Here is an 18023-nt window from a genome sequence, read left to right as displayed (position 1 = left end):
CGGCCCGCGCGCGCCCGCCCGCCGCCCAACGGCCCCGGCCCCGCCCCGCCCGCCGCGGCCTAGCACCGCCCATCGGCACTGCCGGCGGCGCGTTTAAACACAGGGAAGACGCTACCCCTGCGCCCTCCCGCTCCCGCCGCGCACCCCACGGTCCGGGAGCGCCGGCGGCCCCCAGGAGCAGCGCTGTCGCTGTCGCCGCCGCCCGCCCCGGCCCGGCCGAAGCGCGGGGCCGCTCCCGGTGCCGATTTGAATTCAACGCGCGGAGCCGCCGCGGGCGGGTGGGGCGGGCGCGGCAGCCAATCAGCTCCCGACGCCGCTCCCCGCGCGGCCAATGGGAGCGCGGCGCTGCGAGGCCTCTCCCTCCTCCTCCCGCCTCCCGCTGCCGGGCGAGCGCCGGCGGGGCTCGGGCCGGGGCTTTGGCGGGTTCCCTCCCTCGCTCCCTCCCTGCCGCCCTCCCGCCCCAACGGCCGCGGCGGCGCGGGGCGGAGCGGGCGGGGGGCGCCGGGCGGTTTAGCGGAGCCCATTTACCCGCCGCTGCCGCCGGCCTCGCCCCGTCCCCGTCCTGTCCGTCAGGGGCCGCGCGGGCCCCGCGCGCCGCTCGCGCCTTCCCCCGCCGGCCGCGGGCCGCGCGCGCCCCTCACGGGGTCCCGCCCGCCGCTCCGGCGCCAGACCGCGAGCGCCCCGCCGCGCCCCTCGGAACCCACCGCGCACGTCGTGGTTAAAACACGCCGCGCTTCGCGGTTAAACCGCGCCCGGTGTGCTCCAGGCTGAGCTCCGCTGCCCGGGCCGCGGGTGGACGGCGGCTGGAGAGGCTCCCCCACGCAGCAAAAGGAGGCGATCAAAGGTGAATGGCTGAGCCGGTGAGGGCTGGTGAGGGAGCAGGTGAAGCGCCTCGATCGCCCCGGCCAAAGGGTGGTATTGCCCCAAGATAAGGGTCGCAGCCGTCTGGTGCCGCTTATCGCAAAATCACAGAACCAACTAGGCTGGAAAAGACCTCTGAGATCAGCAAGTCAAATTTATGACCAACATATGGCAGTGATGGCGGGTACGGCAGTGGGGGCCACGTCCAGGCTTTCCTTAAACACCTTCAGGGACAGTGAGTCACTCCAGCACCGCCCTGGGCACCCCTTCCTGTGAAGAAATTCCTAATGCCCGACCAAAAACCCTGTCACATCTTCAGACATGCTGTCCTGTCCCGTGTTCCCTTAGAGCAGAGCCCGACGCCCCCGGGCTGCGCCCTCCTCTCAGGGGCTGTCGACAGTGATAAGGGTGCCCCTGACCTCATTGCAACAAAACAATACTTTTGTTCTGCAGGCAGGAGTCTGGGATTGAAACCCACCTCGTCTCGGCCGGTTTTTATGCTAGAGTCAGGATTTCCAAACCTTTTGATGTAACTCTGCAGTTTCCTCTGAAAGGTTGTAAACTCCAATGAAAATATTGGCCCAAAGGGACCTTCACTCCTTGGTGTCACCAGCCATGTGGCAGCCAAGGGTTGTTCTCTTGCAGTACCCTTGAGCCACAGCTCAAAAAGTGGGATTTGGGTGGACATTTGCTCTTTCTCCTTGTTTATGTTTTGATATAATTACTGTGTATTGGTTTCTTTCTATAAAATGTGCACTAGAAGGTGTGATTGTTGTAACCCAGAGCTGGTGTGTGACTCACAAGAACTACAAATGTAAATACTAAAAACATAATGTGTGTTTTTCCTTACCCCCACAACGCCAGGCATGACCACTTGGAATTTGAGTTACTTAATGAGGAGCACTCGTGTTTCAAAAATCAAACCAGGGAAAAAAAAAAATCAGGCTTTAACATTGAAGCTGTCATTTGAATATTTATTTAATTTATGTTGAGCTTTGAAAATTACCTTTATCACCTAATCAAGAAGCCATTATCTCTGTTCAAACAACACACTCTTATGACCTTTGTTCAGGGGACTTCTTTCCTTCGAGTTAGCTTTACAAGCTGCCCATTGCAACAGTGTCAGACATTTTAAAGTAAAAGTTTAAGGAATTTCCCAGGATATTACATCCACTGAAATAATTATTCTGTTAATAACTTCTGTGCCTCTTTTGCCATGCTCCTTACTGCGAAAGTGCCTTTGCATTTCTGGAATTACATGGAGCAATAAAGATGGAGTTACATGGAGCAATAAAGGGCATTCTCACTTGCAGCCACCAATTGAAACAGTTTGTATTTCCCTCTGCTCTTGCTTGACTTGCATGAGAAACTGCAATTACGTTCTCTGCCAGGTACCTCTTAAAGGAAAAAGAACAAAGATTAGAAATTTTAATGTCCCTGACTTGGCAACCAAAAGCACCAGCAGCTAGGTAGTAATGGGCCCTTTAATGTACAACCTTGAAGCCTTTTGTGTGATGGTCTTTGTCGGGATGTTTGCTGTTTTCAGGTATTGTGCTGAATGAAGACAGCACCTGATGCCAGAAATCAGAGCTGGAGAGTGATAGGTGATTTTATCTATGCTAGTTCAGCTAAAGAGTTACTCACAGCATTGCCATGTGGATTAAAGAGAATGTTTGACATGTCCTAGCGGTTTGGTCAAACCAAATCACTGATAAAGTGGTAAATAAGCAAAGAATTTGTGAAATTAACTGCTTCCATTCTATTTAAGCATCCCTCCTCACCTGCCTGTACAAAGTTTCCTCTCCCAGAAACAGCTTTAGCAATGCATTGGGCTAAAGGAAGCACTAATCTGGTTTGCTCTGCATGCACTGCTTGAGTTGTATTTCTTGTATGAACACACGTTGTCAATAATGGATTTGTTTCAGTGTGATCACAAGGCAGCAAATTCAGCATCTTGTGCTGGTGTGCTTCCTAGATGTGGTGCTACACTTTTGTCAAGAGGAATTGTAATTAATGGCCCACATAAAGAGAAAATGCACACTGAATTTTACTGGAGTCATTCTTATTAGGTAATTCCATGTATAAGGCCATCTACAGAATGCCCAGGTGGAATCTTCATCTTTGGGGTTACTTAAAAGCTCTGGATGTGATCCTGAACAAGGGGCTTTAGTGACCACATTTTTAAGAATACTCTGTTGTAAAGTTCCAGTTAATAATAATAATTTAAAAAAAATCACTGGCAGTAATGTGAATTGAAAATATTTTGTGATCTCTACAACCTTCAGGAAGCTGAACTTTCTATGGCTTTATGCCCTGCTGTCAGGGTGCTCAGGCTATTTTAGGCTGCTTTCCTCAAGGAGCTACTTTGTTATTTCTCTTTCTAGGGCTGGAATTGTGAATTTGAACATCGTAGCTGCCAGCAGGAGATTTGCAGGGAAGTGCCTCGAGTCCAGCATTCAGTTTCACTGTTGAAACACAGCTTGTGGGAACCCTGGCAAGTGATGCTGCTCGTTGCATATGTCTCTTTCAAATGTCATGTTTTCTGGTAGGGTTTATTTTATTCAAGTTAATTTTAAAAGGCAGTTGATACCTAAATAAGGTATTTATTATACCTTAATTTTAATGTCTGATGGGTTTCAAGGAGAAACTGCAGCCTTCTGTAGGTATGTACTTCTAGGCAAGAAGTTACTGATATAAGCAGACCCCCAAATACGTCATAAATCTCTCAGTAGATTGGGTTACATATTTCATATATTTTAAGTATAAATAATGAAATTATTGACTTCAATAAAAATGAAAAGAAGGCAGAGTAGTTTCAGAAGTACAAGCTGGAGGTCAGAAACCATAGTGTTTCCTTATTCACGTGCTGATGTAATGTTAATCTCTCAATTCAAAATTGTGACGAAATCTGGATTACAACATTTATCCTTTTCTTCTCCTTGTCTTCGTTCTGGGCTGTGATGTAACAAAAATATATCTTCATTTCTGAGCTGTGAATAAAGTTTTGCAGAGCGTGCAGATAACTTGAGGCTGTGCCTCTTGCAGGAGTGGTATAAGCACTTGGGTTCACTAGAGGTCACACTTGTTTTACTCCTCCCTGTCTGCAAGAGACTGCTGCTCCTCACAGAGATGCACTGGCAGGCTGTGCTCCCACCATGGTATACGCCCAGCAAAATGACATCTGTAATTCTGTACAGGGTACAGCAGCACTAAGTGGCTTTTAAATGATTAAAAAAAAAAAAAAAACCAAAAAAAACACCCAAAAAACCCCAACAACAACAACAACAAAAAAAAAACAACCTGAACCTTTTAAAGATTAAACTGGGAAATGAAGACAAATAAATGGCTTGTGGCAGACTGAAAATACAATGTCTAAAAGCAATCTGGATTTTTGTCAGACAGTGTCTCCACAGGCATGTTGTCACAGAATCCTGAAATGGTTTGGTGTGGAAGGGACCTTAAAGCTCATCCAGCTCCACCTCCTGCCATGGGCAGGGACACTTTCCAGTTTCTCAGTGCCCCGTCCAACTTGGCCTGCAGCAGTTCCAGGGAGAGCAACTGCATATCCTGGGCGGTCTGTAAGGTTAGTCCCACAGCAGGCAGCACCCAGAGGAATCACTGCTGCCACGTGCCAGCCTGGGAGCGGCTGTGGTGGCAGGGAAAAGGGACAGGGAGCAATAATTGGAGCCCCAAACCCGGGTGTGGGAGCAGCTCCCAGCGCAGGGCACAGCGCCGGGTCAGGAGGAGGCACTGCCTGCTGCGCAGGGCCCCGTGGAGTGCTCCACTCCAGCCCTGCCTAATTCTGTATTCATTAGTCTGCATAAAATTAAATCATATTAAGCATATTATTGAACACAGGCTGATTAAATTTAACTGGAGTTTATTTGCTTTCAGTTGTTACACTATCTTTTAGAATTAGGCAAATTAAATCAGCTGGTCAAGCACTGAGGTGAAGGCTGAGAAGGAAACAACCCCACAACATTATGAAAACCTGGATTCCTAAACAAACAAATGCCTTTTTCAGGCATGCTAATTTCAGGGAATGCTAATTAAAACTTAATGCATGCACCAGAAACTACACTGCAAGAATATTAATAGCATGGTATGAAGAAAAATAGAGATACAGTATTTCAGTGCTTCACTTCTGTAGGTATATTTTTCCTGCTAGGATGAATTATTAGGAAAGGAAGAGAACAACTCAGAAATGTGTGTTTATTAAGATCAAACACAGGGCACTTTCTCAGCTCTGGAACATCTAGAGCTAAGAGTTTAGAGTACTCAGTAAAGAGCATGTTTGTACTTCAAATGCATTTCAGTTTTTGTAGTCAAACATTTCACAGGTAATACCATCTAAATTATTTTAGTGTACTTTAGATTTTGTTGTTTCAACATTACAGAGGTAAGTTATCTCCACTAGGAGTCGAGACTCATGGGCATTTAAATGAGTCAATATTTTTGAGAAATTAAGAGGAATTCTGCTTACCAAAGGGAAACATACACACAAGTCTTTCACAATACCAAGAGTTATTTCCTGAAAGGGTAAGTTGGAGAAAAGGTCTACTTGCTTCATGTCCTTGAAGTAGAAGATTATATTTTAAAAAAATATTTATACATTCAAGTTTTTTATGTGTAGAAAAAAAAAAAGATTGCTATCATGTTGTTATTTGTGGGAGCCTTTGGAAGATCTTATTTCCCTAAGTGATGTGCTACTGAAAATCCTTAATTTATTTTGTATTTGTTCTGTCACGTATTTGTAGTGTAGAATCCATCATGAATTCTTAAAGGAGCCGATGAAGCATTTTTCTTATGACCTGATCTCAATTTGTACTTGTCAACAATCAGCATCTAGGTTCTTATTTAAGGGGATTCCTACTGCACAGACACATCCAAAAGTTAATGTTTGTTTAAAATGCAGATTCTTACACAAATTCCTTCCCCCCTCAGTTCTTTAGCTGAGAAATGACACATGTAATTTTCAGTGGCATGTCAATAGCAGAATACTTTGTACTGTGGGATTAACAAAACAGACTCCACTGACATTGCACAGACACTCTTCACTCCTCTGGTTCAACTGAATAGATTCTCAATATTCTCATGCTGAATTGTTTGCCATAACTCATTGAGTCGGAATAATGTTACATTCACATCAAGACATTTTCCTCTACTGCAAAATGACTGGTTTCAGAGGATTTGCATCAGGAAGGAATTTAGCTTGAGAACGTTAATAGTATTTTCTATTGGAAGACTTTTCTCCATGTCAGCGTAATTCTCCTTTTCCTGAGTTTTTGTACCATATCATATTTGAAAGCTGTTTCTTTGAGTTTGCTCTTTACATGTCTCACTTAAACCCTCTGTACAGCTCTGCCTTTCTAACCTGGGCCACCTTTTCATCTTCTTGCTCTGAAGGTTGTCTTGCCCTAACTTCGGATGGCTCATTAGTTCCGCACTGCCCCTCTTTTAAGGCTGCTCTTGGGTACTTCCATCCACAAGGGGTGTGTTCTTGCAGGCTGCCTACAACAAGTACATGGCAGGCCCCCACCCAGGGACACGGGTGTGCATTGTAATAATCTCTAAGTTTGTGATGTACAGCTGGACACACTGGGCAAGGACTCAGCATTCCTCTTTCCTTCCTTCTGGCATCTTCCCAGCTGAAAGGACTGCCTACAGGATGACCTTCTGCTTCTCCAAAGTTATGCAGTACCATATGCCCTGTATCCAGACTTGCTTGTAATAAGTGGATGTGAAAGGCAGACTCTTAGCTTGTCTGTGCTGTGGATTCCACGTGGTGGAATGGGTAATAAAAATTCCTGGCTTCTTAGAAATGGCATGCATTATAATGGCATAAAGGGAACAGGGGATTCCGAGCTTCTTCCGTGTGCAATTAAAAGCAAAATTCTGTTATGAGTTGAACACAGACTTTTCTCTCCATTAGCTAGTTTTCCATGTCTTTTGCATGTAAAGAGAGTTGTTCAGCACTGCACGCATAACCTTTTTCTTTTTCCCCTATGAGAATGCTACTTGAGCGCAATAAATCCACCACAAAGCCCATAATGCCCGAAATAAACTTCACTTGCACCTGCCATCTTCTGTTCCAAATGCCATCTCTATTGAACCACTCCTCTCTATTCTGTATGTAGCATCTCAACCAAGCTGAATTATTTCATCTGCCATGAAGGGATTAAACATGTCAACAGTAATTATCTATGCCTTAATCTCTAGCAGTTGCTTTTCCTTAAAAGTGCTCAGAGGTTCATTATAACTTTCTCACTGAATCTCTTGCTGCATAAATCTACCAAGGTATCACTTGCTGGCATAGCAAGTGCTGACACGTGTCCACCCTTGCAAACAGAAGATGGTCAGGAGGGTTTTACTCATCAATTCTAGTCTGTGTTGTTCTGGTTAAAATCCCAGTGGAGCTTACACCCTGCTCGGAAGCCTGTTAGGCTGCTGGAAAGCGATTCTAACCTGTGAGAGGGCTGAGAATTTTTGCAGAGCTTTGTGTTATTAATATGAAATACTTAGTGCTTTGAATTCTAATGGCAGTCAAGCATTACTTTTAACTAGAAGAACTGGCAGAGGTGAGTGAGGACAAGGGAGCAAGCAAGAAGAATTACTAACTGGATATTTAAGTTTCATGGATTTTTTAAAGGTACATGACCCCCAAGCAGTGGGCTCCTGAGGGCTTCAGTTTATACTGAATAATATGACTGAATAATATTTTGTAGACAAAATATTTCAAGTGCTATTTTTCAAAACCTATTAGTAATTCTTGCTGTTAAAATCAGTTTAACTTCATGTCATGATTAATTAACAAGTTTAGTTATGTAAAATAACTGTAAAATATCATTTACCAATGCCTTGAAGTAAATGTTTTGATAGAAATATCACAGAAGTCAAGAGAAATAAAAAAAAAAAATAATATCAAGCTTTAAAGGATGGTGCTTTTTAATATTAAAGCCATGTTTCACTCTTTTGAAATACTTGTACTGGAAAAAAAGTGCATCATCAAATATTCATAAACCTAAAACTGCATGAAAAGATAACTACAGTCCTCTGTTATTAAAGGAAACTTGTGTTTATTACATTTACACTATATTCCTGCTGAAAGGCTGGCAATTAAACCTAATAACTAGACAAATACATTAAGGGTTTTCTGTGGGCATTACAATATTCCAGATAAGGTTTTTGGCATAAGCAGTACAATGCAGTGAAATACTTGTGCTCCAGGAAGGCATAGAGGATAACAAATACTCATTGTGGTGTGCCCATCAAATAAAATCCTGTTTGCTCTGCTTGGCAGCGCCTCCAGTTCTTCACAGAAATGATAAATCTCTGAGGAGATTTTCCTGGGAAGAAAAGAAAAAAAAAACCAAACCAAAAAAAAAGAGCCTTAAATGCATTTGAATATTCATTTCTTAGCTATCTTGTTCTGTTTTGTTTCTTCCCCCTCGGAGAACACAGGAAAATGTGTGGTGCTCTAACAAAGAGCCTTTTTTTTTCCTTCTGTATAACCTGACACGGCGGAAATGTGCATCCAGTGACAATTGTGAAGAACTGGGGTTTTCCCTGCCAGTTCCCTGCTGGCTGTACTCCAGAATGTGGCCTGTCAGTCAGGTAGGGGCCATGTGCAGCCTGGGCTCCTTTCCCCCTATTGGAATAAGGCTCCCAATATTACCAGTTAGATTGTGCCTGGGCCAGTCTGACCCTCGCTGCTGGGCCAAAGGCAGCAACTGTGGTGTATCACCCCAGAGATACCTTGGCTTGCTGGAGATTGCAGCTGGGCACTGAACAAGTCCAGGCTTGTTGGAACCCCGTTACCTCAGGAGGAGAGCTTCAGGCGATGGTGAAGAGAAAAAGGAGAGGATTCTGCTGGAGGGTTTAATGTCCAGAGGTTTATTCCATGGTTAAAGAGGTCTGAATGTGAGCAACTGCTCCAACAGAATGTTGGCCGCATGGTTTGATTCACCTTTTAAGCTCAGGGACAGGGGGAGGGGAGGTACAGGTGAGCCACCAACCAGGTGAGAGGGTCAGGGTCTCAGGGGAAGATGACACCCAGACAGGCCAATGACCCCTGGGCCTGAGGGGCATCCTTTGAACTTGACCAACCACACGACGCCTTGCTGGAATGATAAGCCTGATTGACAGGACTCACTCAGCATGGGGGCAAGGGGGAAGGGAGAGAGGTATAGGCACACCTGGGGAAGTGATCTGGAAGTCCAAAATGGGACGTTACAGCACACCACAACATCCCCCTGCAGGGATGATACAGTGTTTAGCCACAATGGAGAGTGTCCATTAAAATGACAGGGCCTGGAAAATCACTGGGCAGGCTGAGCTCCCAGATGATGCACAATGGGCTGTTCACAGCAGGCAGACACCTTTTCCAAGGACTATCCATCCTCCCTGGGCATCTTCACCCACCAGGAATGCCCTAGTGTCAGTTTAATGAAGTGAAGCTCCTCTTGAGAGAGTTTTGTGGCATTGAAATGATGCTCTGCAAAGTGTGGTTTTTTACCAGGCTGGGACAGCAATCAGCTGCTTTTACACCTATTTCCTCCTGCTGTTTCTTGTCCCAGTTACAGCAGCATCCAGGAGCATCAGCTGAAATAATAAGTCTGTTTTCATATGATGTTCACCACCACAAAACACACAAGGATGGATTTTCCAGCGACCAGGTGCTTATTGGAAAGATGGCCTTGGATATTCTAGAATCCTTGCTCTCTTCAGTTGATTGGGGACTTCAGGCACTGAGTCCCTTCCTCCTAGCCAAGCCCATTCCAGCTTCTCATTCCAGCCTTCCCAAACAGCTGCCTCTGGCTGTGCCTGCGATTATTTTAAGCTTTCTGCATTATAGATAAGCAAAACTTTATTGGGCCAAAGAGTGAAAAAGAATTAGCACCTTCATCTGTGAGAATGTACTCCTGATGCCTTCAGTGATTACTTCACACAAAATACCTGTTTAGCACAGAGAAGAATGGCACGTGGATTCCCTCATTTTTTCATTGCAATGTTTTTCTTTCTCCAACCTAACAAAAAGTCAGTTATGCTCTACAAGTGACAGAGCTTCAACATAAGAATGTCCTCCTGTGCTTAAGGCTGTCCTAAGGAAACAGGACAGAGAAGTTCCAATGTCCCTGTGTAGAGAAGAACTTCAACTGTCTTACTAGGGAGGATCTCCCTAGATTAATTCTGTGGCATGGTGCAGAGGTACTTTATTCTAGAAGATGGTGTAGACTAAAAAATCCTGAGGGAAAGATGGTGCTGCTTATCAAAATTACAGAGGCCTGGGAGGGTGAGGGTTCAGCTTACTGAGTATGTTAGGAGCTCAGCTTTTTACCATCTCTTGACCTTGTAGTAACAAGAATATGTCCTCTTTATTCATTTAGCCTAGATACCCATTGCTTTCTTAATCTATTTAAATTACTGCCTTTACATTAAGAAAAGGTAAATTCTGAAGTGCTTTTTATCTTCATGGGGGATGGGGGGGGGGGGGGAAATTACAAGGTTCAGACACATCTCTCTGTTTTTCCACATACAACAAACCTGTGGAAGAACAGATTCAGCAAATCCGTGGAAGTCAGCACCACTGCTGGTTTTTAGTTCAAATCTCAACAGCTGGATTTCATCTGAGCACGTGGTCAAAGAGAGACACTATCAGGTAAGCAAACTCAGTATGCACAAACAAGCATTGACAGACAAGTTTCAAGCAATTAAATACATGAATCAAAGTCCTGATTAGAGCAGGGGATTTGGGTGGAAGCAGGGTCAGGTTCATTCAGTTATGAAAAAGTTATGAACAGACAAAAGTTCCCTATTCAGAGAGCAGAGTCGTGCTCCCAAAGGAAATACAGTCTCACTATGGATTGGTATTGGCATGGAAAGCTCCTTCTGTATTGGAAAAGGTAGGATGGAGGTTTTGTGTACAAAAATCACACCAATTACCTTGGTGGCAGCGCTAGTAGGTGTCCTTTACACTCAGGCCAGATTGCTCTTGCAAATTTTGTTTTCCTTCACCTAATTGCTGGAATGAGGCTGAGCGGGTCCAAAGCCAGTCCATGGGGATGGTTTGCCAGGGTGAGGCGACAGGCTGATGGGCTGGAGACAAGCATGTTTCTCCAGTTGTTTGCAGACAGTCCTGCCTCATCTTGAATCATTTCTGTCTGTAATCACTGAATCACAGATCAAGATAAACACTCGTACGGAGTCAATAAACCTAATCTTTATTTTTATAATTAAATCTTGAGAGTCACCTGATTCTGCATTGAATCAAGACTAATTTCACCTGTAAACATCTGATATTTTATTGTAATGAAGAAGCTAAATATGAATAGAGCCACATTTTTGATTAATTAGAATTTTGTTGCCAAGGAATTAATCTGTTTTCCTTTCTCCATGGAAAAAAACCCCAACCCTCTCTAAAATGAGTTTCTCAGCAAGGATAATTATAGAAATGTTGAGTGAACTCCAGCAGCAGACACGTTTCAATGTTCCTTTGTTTTCCTGGAGCAAGGGGAATATGGGAGAGCATAGATGACCATTAAATACTGATTATGGCTGTTACTTTTCCTGATCATAATGTAACACAAAAACTAGTCCTGGACCTAGGACTTCCTGGCCACTCAGCTATTTCTGGGTGAGATAAGAGGAGTTTAGCTCAGGCTGTATTAACTCAGTCCCGTATTCATGCAGAAATGGCTCCAGGCTGGGAGTCTATACTAGTTAGCTGCTGCTGTATCAACTGAAGAGCTGCTGCAGTAATGCACTGCATGACTGTGCTTCCCTGGATGATCCTTTGGACTGATTCCCATGTTCTCATGAGGCAACGGGGGTGATGCTAGCAGAACTGACAAGCCCCCAAAATGAGTTAACTGTACTGCAGTAAACTTTGCTGAATTACTTGTGATTTATGGATGTGAATCCATTTGTGCGCATAGCAAGCTAACATGTAATTTCCATGGTTATGAATAAATAGAGCAACCACTTAGTACCTTAAAACATTGCTTCCTGTCATTAGTTATGGCACCAGGGGATGCATTTCATTTCTCCTAAGGTTAAGGCAATAAATGCCTTTTCTTTGTTGAGAAAAGCTTACCACACTTACACAATTTGTAGTAAGCAATGTATCTGTTGCGGTGTTCCTGCTTTAACATGTCTCTGTAGGATGCAGAAAGCTGCTTTCAAAATAAGGATAACCAGACAGCATTAGAACATTCAAAAGGATACTGTCTCCACATCAGAAGTGCAGATCCAAATGCTGCAGTTCAGGCTCATCAATATTGATTCAGATGTGAGTAATTGAAACTTGCTGTCCCTGCGTGCTTCTAGCAAAGTGTGAAATTGAGGAACTGGAACACAATACCGAACGCATGGATGCACGACTGCAGCCTTGAGTGCTCTCCTTGTGGGTGACCGAAGCATTTTATTGCCTGGTTACCCGCAGAGGAGAGAGCAAAGAAACTCTCTGGCATGAGAATACTTTGGGTGCTCAATTTTACTTCCTAATTTTACTGTTAACTAAAAAAACCCAACCCAAAGCCCTGTGTAAGATTGATTAATGTATAATAAGCAGTTACATCTTTGCTGTTAACATAGTTGAGACTCTACTGTTGATACTTTTAAATCACTTTCTCTCAAAGAGGTGTAATGTAGTTTTTCTTGTGTGAGTGATTACATACATGGATTGAAAACTTGAACACAATGATCTGGGCTGTTTCTTAAGAAAATGTTTGTGGTTAAATAAGGACTGGGTTGTTTGATCCCCCAGTTCTTGCTATGCAAAGAGCTCTCCCCATACAGAAGAACTTATTTTTGAAGGTTTTCTGCTGTAGTAATGATTTCTCCAGTTGTAGGGAGAGGGATGGAGAAGAAAGGGGCCCTAGTCCCTTTAAGAGCCATGTAAAAGAGCACCAAATAAGTTTGCTCAGTAAACAGAGTTTTTGTCAATGAGGTATTAGTTCTTGTGCACTAGGGTCCTAAATAGTGGATGACAAATCTAGTATCTGCAGTAAAATATAATGGATTGTCCTGTGTTAGGTCTAACTAAACAAAGTAGAAGACCCTGAATATAGAAGCTTGGTAAGAAGTTACTCCCAAAGACAATTTCTACTTTTGTCTGTTTGAGCATGGTTTATCTTGAGCTACAAATTTTTGTGTGAGCTCAACTTTGTATCCTTCTAGGACAGGCAAAGCCATTTTATTCCCTTCTGGTCAAGTACATTTATGTCTCATGGAAGCAGTGAACAAATGCTATTTAAATTAAAGTACCGCAATATTTATCATTTCCTGTATCCTTTTAAAAAAGAAAAAAAGGTTGTAAACATCCTAGGGATTGCAGCCAAACAGTCTTTTCACTTTTGAATGGAGTGAATCCAAATTTCTTCTCTGGTTAGCTCAAAAGTCAGGTATCCTACTAAAATCCATAATCTGCCTTAGCTCTGAAACCTTGTAGACATCTGGTTACACAGTGAAACAAACAACAGGTTGAAATTGACTGCTAACTCATGGATATATTTTGTTTTCTTTCTCGCTCTGATTAATATTTTATTCCTAAGCAGTGTTTTGAACGCCTCTGAGACTATTGTTACAGGAGCTATATTGTGAAAGAATGACAGATGGTGGATGAGGAAAACCTTTTTCATAAATCATTTCCCTTTGCAATGCTTCTATTTTAACTTCTGTAAAATAGGTAAAAATATAATATTCCTTCTAGTACTAATGAGAAAATCTGTAAGTAAATTAATTCTTTGACTCCAGGCAGTTGCATTTTACCTACCAGAAGCTTGAAGTGGTGTTTCTTCCTGGTTGCTAGCATATTTGCTTCTTCTTCTTTCACAATTTCATCACAGATATGGGCTTCAACCCTTCCAGTGTTAATATTGAAACTGCTCTTTTGGGTTTAGAAAGTCCTTTCAGTCTATTAGAGTGTAACAGTATCATTTCATTTCACATTCTGCCTCCTTAAAAGGTTGTCACAGCAGCAGTAAGCCCAAGATTAGTTAAAAGCCACGACAAAATTGTAACATTCCTGTACAGAAGAAAACAGGTGACGAAAGATTTCCACCCCACTGAAAATTCCTGCTCTCTTACATCTTCTTAACTGACACTTAGTGCTTGGATAATAATGAGAACATAGGAAAAAAAGATTATAGCTTTCTGTTCGTGACAGTAGCGTTATGGCTGAAGAGCTGCTCTCATTCTAAGCCTTCAAGCCTTCATTTTCAGCACTTACAGCTTCTGAATAGATTACCCTTTGGGCTTCCATTACACATACTTGCTTTCCTTCCAAAAGGTGGTTTGTGCCTTTTTTGTTTAGTCTTTTTCTTTTTCTTTGTCTTTTTTTTTTTTCATTACATTTCCTTGGCTATTTATTTGATATCTAAACATGGGGAAAAGTATCCTCACTATTTCATCAATAGTTCAGATTTTTTTCCCTGCACATTGGTGCTGGTGTTTCTGCAGAACATCTGCCTTTGATATAGTAGAGGAAATTTCTTTTATAGATAACTATATAAAGTTCTTAAAACCTACCTCTTCCATATTGGTTTTTGCTTCTTGACATAAGCATGGAATTTGTCCTTAGAGAAAGAATCCCGAAGTGTGATATCATAGTTAAAAATGTAAATATGTGCTAACCTATTCACAAAGTTTCTCTGTGTGAGTAGTGGCTACATCTGAGTAAAAAGAATAGATGATTTCTGTCAGTTCAGAGCAGGACTTCACTTTTCTTTATGGAGTGGTGGGAAACCATCTGTTTCACCAAAAAATACCATAAATAAAAGCCAGACTTCATACACAGCTTCAGTTTTGGACTTTCTAATGCTCACAAACAATAACCTCCCTTTGTTTATTTATAGTTTAGATTAGTGGGCCCGATCTGGGGGAAATGATGAGGAATCAGGAAAGTCAAACCCTCTATGGGTTCCTGAAGGGGGCCCCAACTGTCATCCCCAACAATAATAATTTCCATCTCTTGGCTTTCAGTGGAAATGCATTAGCTCAAAAGATGAATTAACATCGAGGGTTTTGTATTTGAGTGAGAAGACATTCCATGTGCCTGTGCACATGCACAAAAAGAATGAAGGATCAGCAAAAAGAACCAAAGATCATTAAACACAAACAAAACCAATCCTGAGTGGGAAGTTTCTCTCATACAACCATCACTTACAGTCTTTCTGAAGTTCTTTAAGAATGTAAGCGTTGTTTATTTGAGAACTTTGATAGGTACTTTGTTATGTTTTTAACTACTGTTAGGAACAGATTCAACAACATACCAGTATTGTCCATTATAATTCTAAAACAAAAGGGCTTTTTGTAGAGAAAAAAGCATCTGTAGAAAGCAAATTGTTATTATCTGTACTATGTGTGTTCCTCGCACCAACTTTGCTGTACTGATTGGCCCAGCTGGGACAGGCAGTAGCATGTTAAAGTAACAAAACATATCTGAGCAAGGTCCTCCTCACCCTCAAGGCCTCTCCAAGGCCCTAATTTCACAGGGAACATGGTCCTGGCAATGCTGCTGATCTCATTAGGATTGGGAATATGGTTTGTTGTTTGCTTGCTTGTCTGTTCCTCTTAGCTATGCCCAATTAAAATGCATTTAAATAAACATGTGAAGACTTCAGAATTGTCATGTCTCAGGCAGTGAGAATCCATGGAGCTCCCCTGAAGAAGGACATAAACAGGTGTTAGCTCTACAGAAATACTGTCTTGTCTTCCCAAGCTACCACGGGCTGTTGTGAGGAGAGACAGATCAAGGGAAATCCAGGGCTGTGGAGCGCTGCACAGTGTGAGCAAAACCCCTGCACTCCTAAACCTAAGCATGACATCTGACTGCTGCTAAAAACAGCATCTCTCTGGAACAAGGGGTAGTTACAACAGAGATCCCATAAAAGTGATGGCCTTGGAAAAATGTGGGCTTCTTCTAAAGGAGATATTAAGTATGAGTCTAAGGTGCAGTTTTGTCCCCTCTTTTTCTTCTTTTTCATAATTTTCCCCCCTCCCCTTCCTCAAATTTCTCACAATAGCTTGGTCAACAGCACTTTTTTGCTTCGTTGGTTTTGAAAAGGACTTGCTGTTCCCTGCTGTTAGATTATTTCCAGGAGACTGTCTCAGGTCAATAGTCGTAACATTCTTTGCTCGACTCCCCCTCTCCCCCACCCAGACAGAAAAATAATAAAATTAAATAGGAATAAATGAAAAAAATAAGTTGGGAAGTGGGGAAGGCAAGCATGTTTGTGTTTACAGGATTGATCCAGCAATTTAGGGTATGGATTATTTTTGTGTTCAAGAACCTGGTCTCTGCATGCAATACCCATAGAGACATCTCCTCCCCTACAAGGCATAAGCAGGAGCAGTTAAATTTCAAATGAAATTACCAAAGAAATATAGGGACTTTTTATTGGTATTAATTTTATTTCAATCTTCAAGAAAGAAAATGATTCCTTCGTTCAAAAAGCCTAGGAGACATTGACTGTAAAGAAGAACTTAGCCAAAATAAACATCATCCAGTTGTGGCTACCTTGGACTTTGAGGTTCTCTAGGTTTTTTTCCTACTCTTCTTCAGCTTCAGCAGTGTATGAAAGGGCAGAAAGATGTTCCCCTGAGGCACAGGGTGATGAGCACTGCAGAGGGCAGGCCCAGCTCATGCTGTGGCTCCTGCTCCTGGTTTGCTCAGCTCTTGTGCTAACAACTGGTTCATCCACAGAGTTGTTCAGGGCACATTTCCCAGCTGGGGTTCACCTGCAACTGTTCTTCCCTCCCCCCCCGCATATCTCCTGCATTTAAAGGTGCCACAGGTTAGGACTGCCAGTATAAAATAAATGTATTAGGTTGGTTTGGCACTCCAGGAAATTCTGGTTCATATTCAGAGGGGCTTGAATTTTCTGTAACTGCTTGAACTGATCCAATTAGCATGGGAGCAGGTACTCACAAACAAAGACAGTTCCTGTTAACTGAAATGAAAATTTGATTATATGGTGTTTAAGAAGGACAAGGTGTGATTACTAGCAACCATTGATGATTTTACAGTTTACAAAAAAAGGGAAAGACCATAGCAGGTGGATTTGACAGCAGCAGGAGTGAACAACAGGACAACTCAATACCCAACTAACCTGTCTTGGGACCAAACATGTAACCTTTATTCCTTTTTTCTTCAAAATCTGATTAAAACTGTCTTTGATGTGCAATTTAGTTGTTATTCGTGTGTGCTACTGTAGGGTCACAGAGTTAGCCAGCACCCAAGATTTTTGTGGTGAAGCCCAGTTTGGGTGCTTGAATTTTGCAGACCTCTAAAAAGCTTCTATTTCTTTCCTTCTTTATGTATTATTTTGCCTACTTATAATCTATATACTGCAGGAGCAAAGACATTGTTTTGATCTTATATTCATTACCAGTCATTACAACTTCTAGTTCAAGTCTTTGCTTGTACTTTTGTAGCTGAAAAATTCAGGTTCTGTTGATGACAAACTGCTGGTGCACAAACATCTGCTAAACAAAAGGTTTTAGGGGAAAAAAAAAACCCGACCTTTTTGCTGGAACAGCCCCCATGTCAAAGATTGTTTTCTTGTTCATGCATGACAACTACAGATAAACATATCAGGTAATTGTCTTATGCACATATTGGGGGAATGTCTGAATTGTGAAGCTGTGGAGAATGACTCAAGTTATGTGACTTTCTGGCCTAACAGCAGTCAACCCTCCAGGGTACAAGAGCTTGGGCTGCAGAAGTTGAAGTTTCAGGTTCTGGTTCAAGCCAGAAAGAATACAAATTCTTTGAGTCTGCACCTTTTGCAACACACAACTATTTGCTATCCAAGGGTATTTCACTGAGTATGAGGGTGGAAGGCATCTCTGGAGTTCATCCAGTTCAGCCCCCTGCTCAAACAGATCCAGCCACATCAGCAACCTGTTCCTGCATTTGATCACACTTTAGGTAAAAAAAAAAAAAGCCCAAAATCCAGCCCAGCAAACACACCAAAAAAAAAAAAAGTCAGAAAACCAAACCAAGACTTAAAAAATATCCTACCAGAATTTCCTATATTTCAGCTCAGGCCTGTTTCTTCTTGTCCTTTCCCTGGACAGCAATGAGAAGAGTTTTGCTTTTCCTTCTCCCTGCATCCCTGTGGGAATTCACCCACAGTTTTACCTATTTCAGTGGCAAGAGA

This window comes from Ammospiza nelsoni, chromosome 6, assembly GCF_027579445.1.
Source record: "Ammospiza nelsoni isolate bAmmNel1 chromosome 6, bAmmNel1.pri, whole genome shotgun sequence".
Lineage (NCBI taxonomy): Eukaryota > Metazoa > Chordata > Aves > Passeriformes > Passerellidae > Ammospiza > Ammospiza nelsoni.
Note: the sequence above shows the minus strand (reverse complement) of the source record.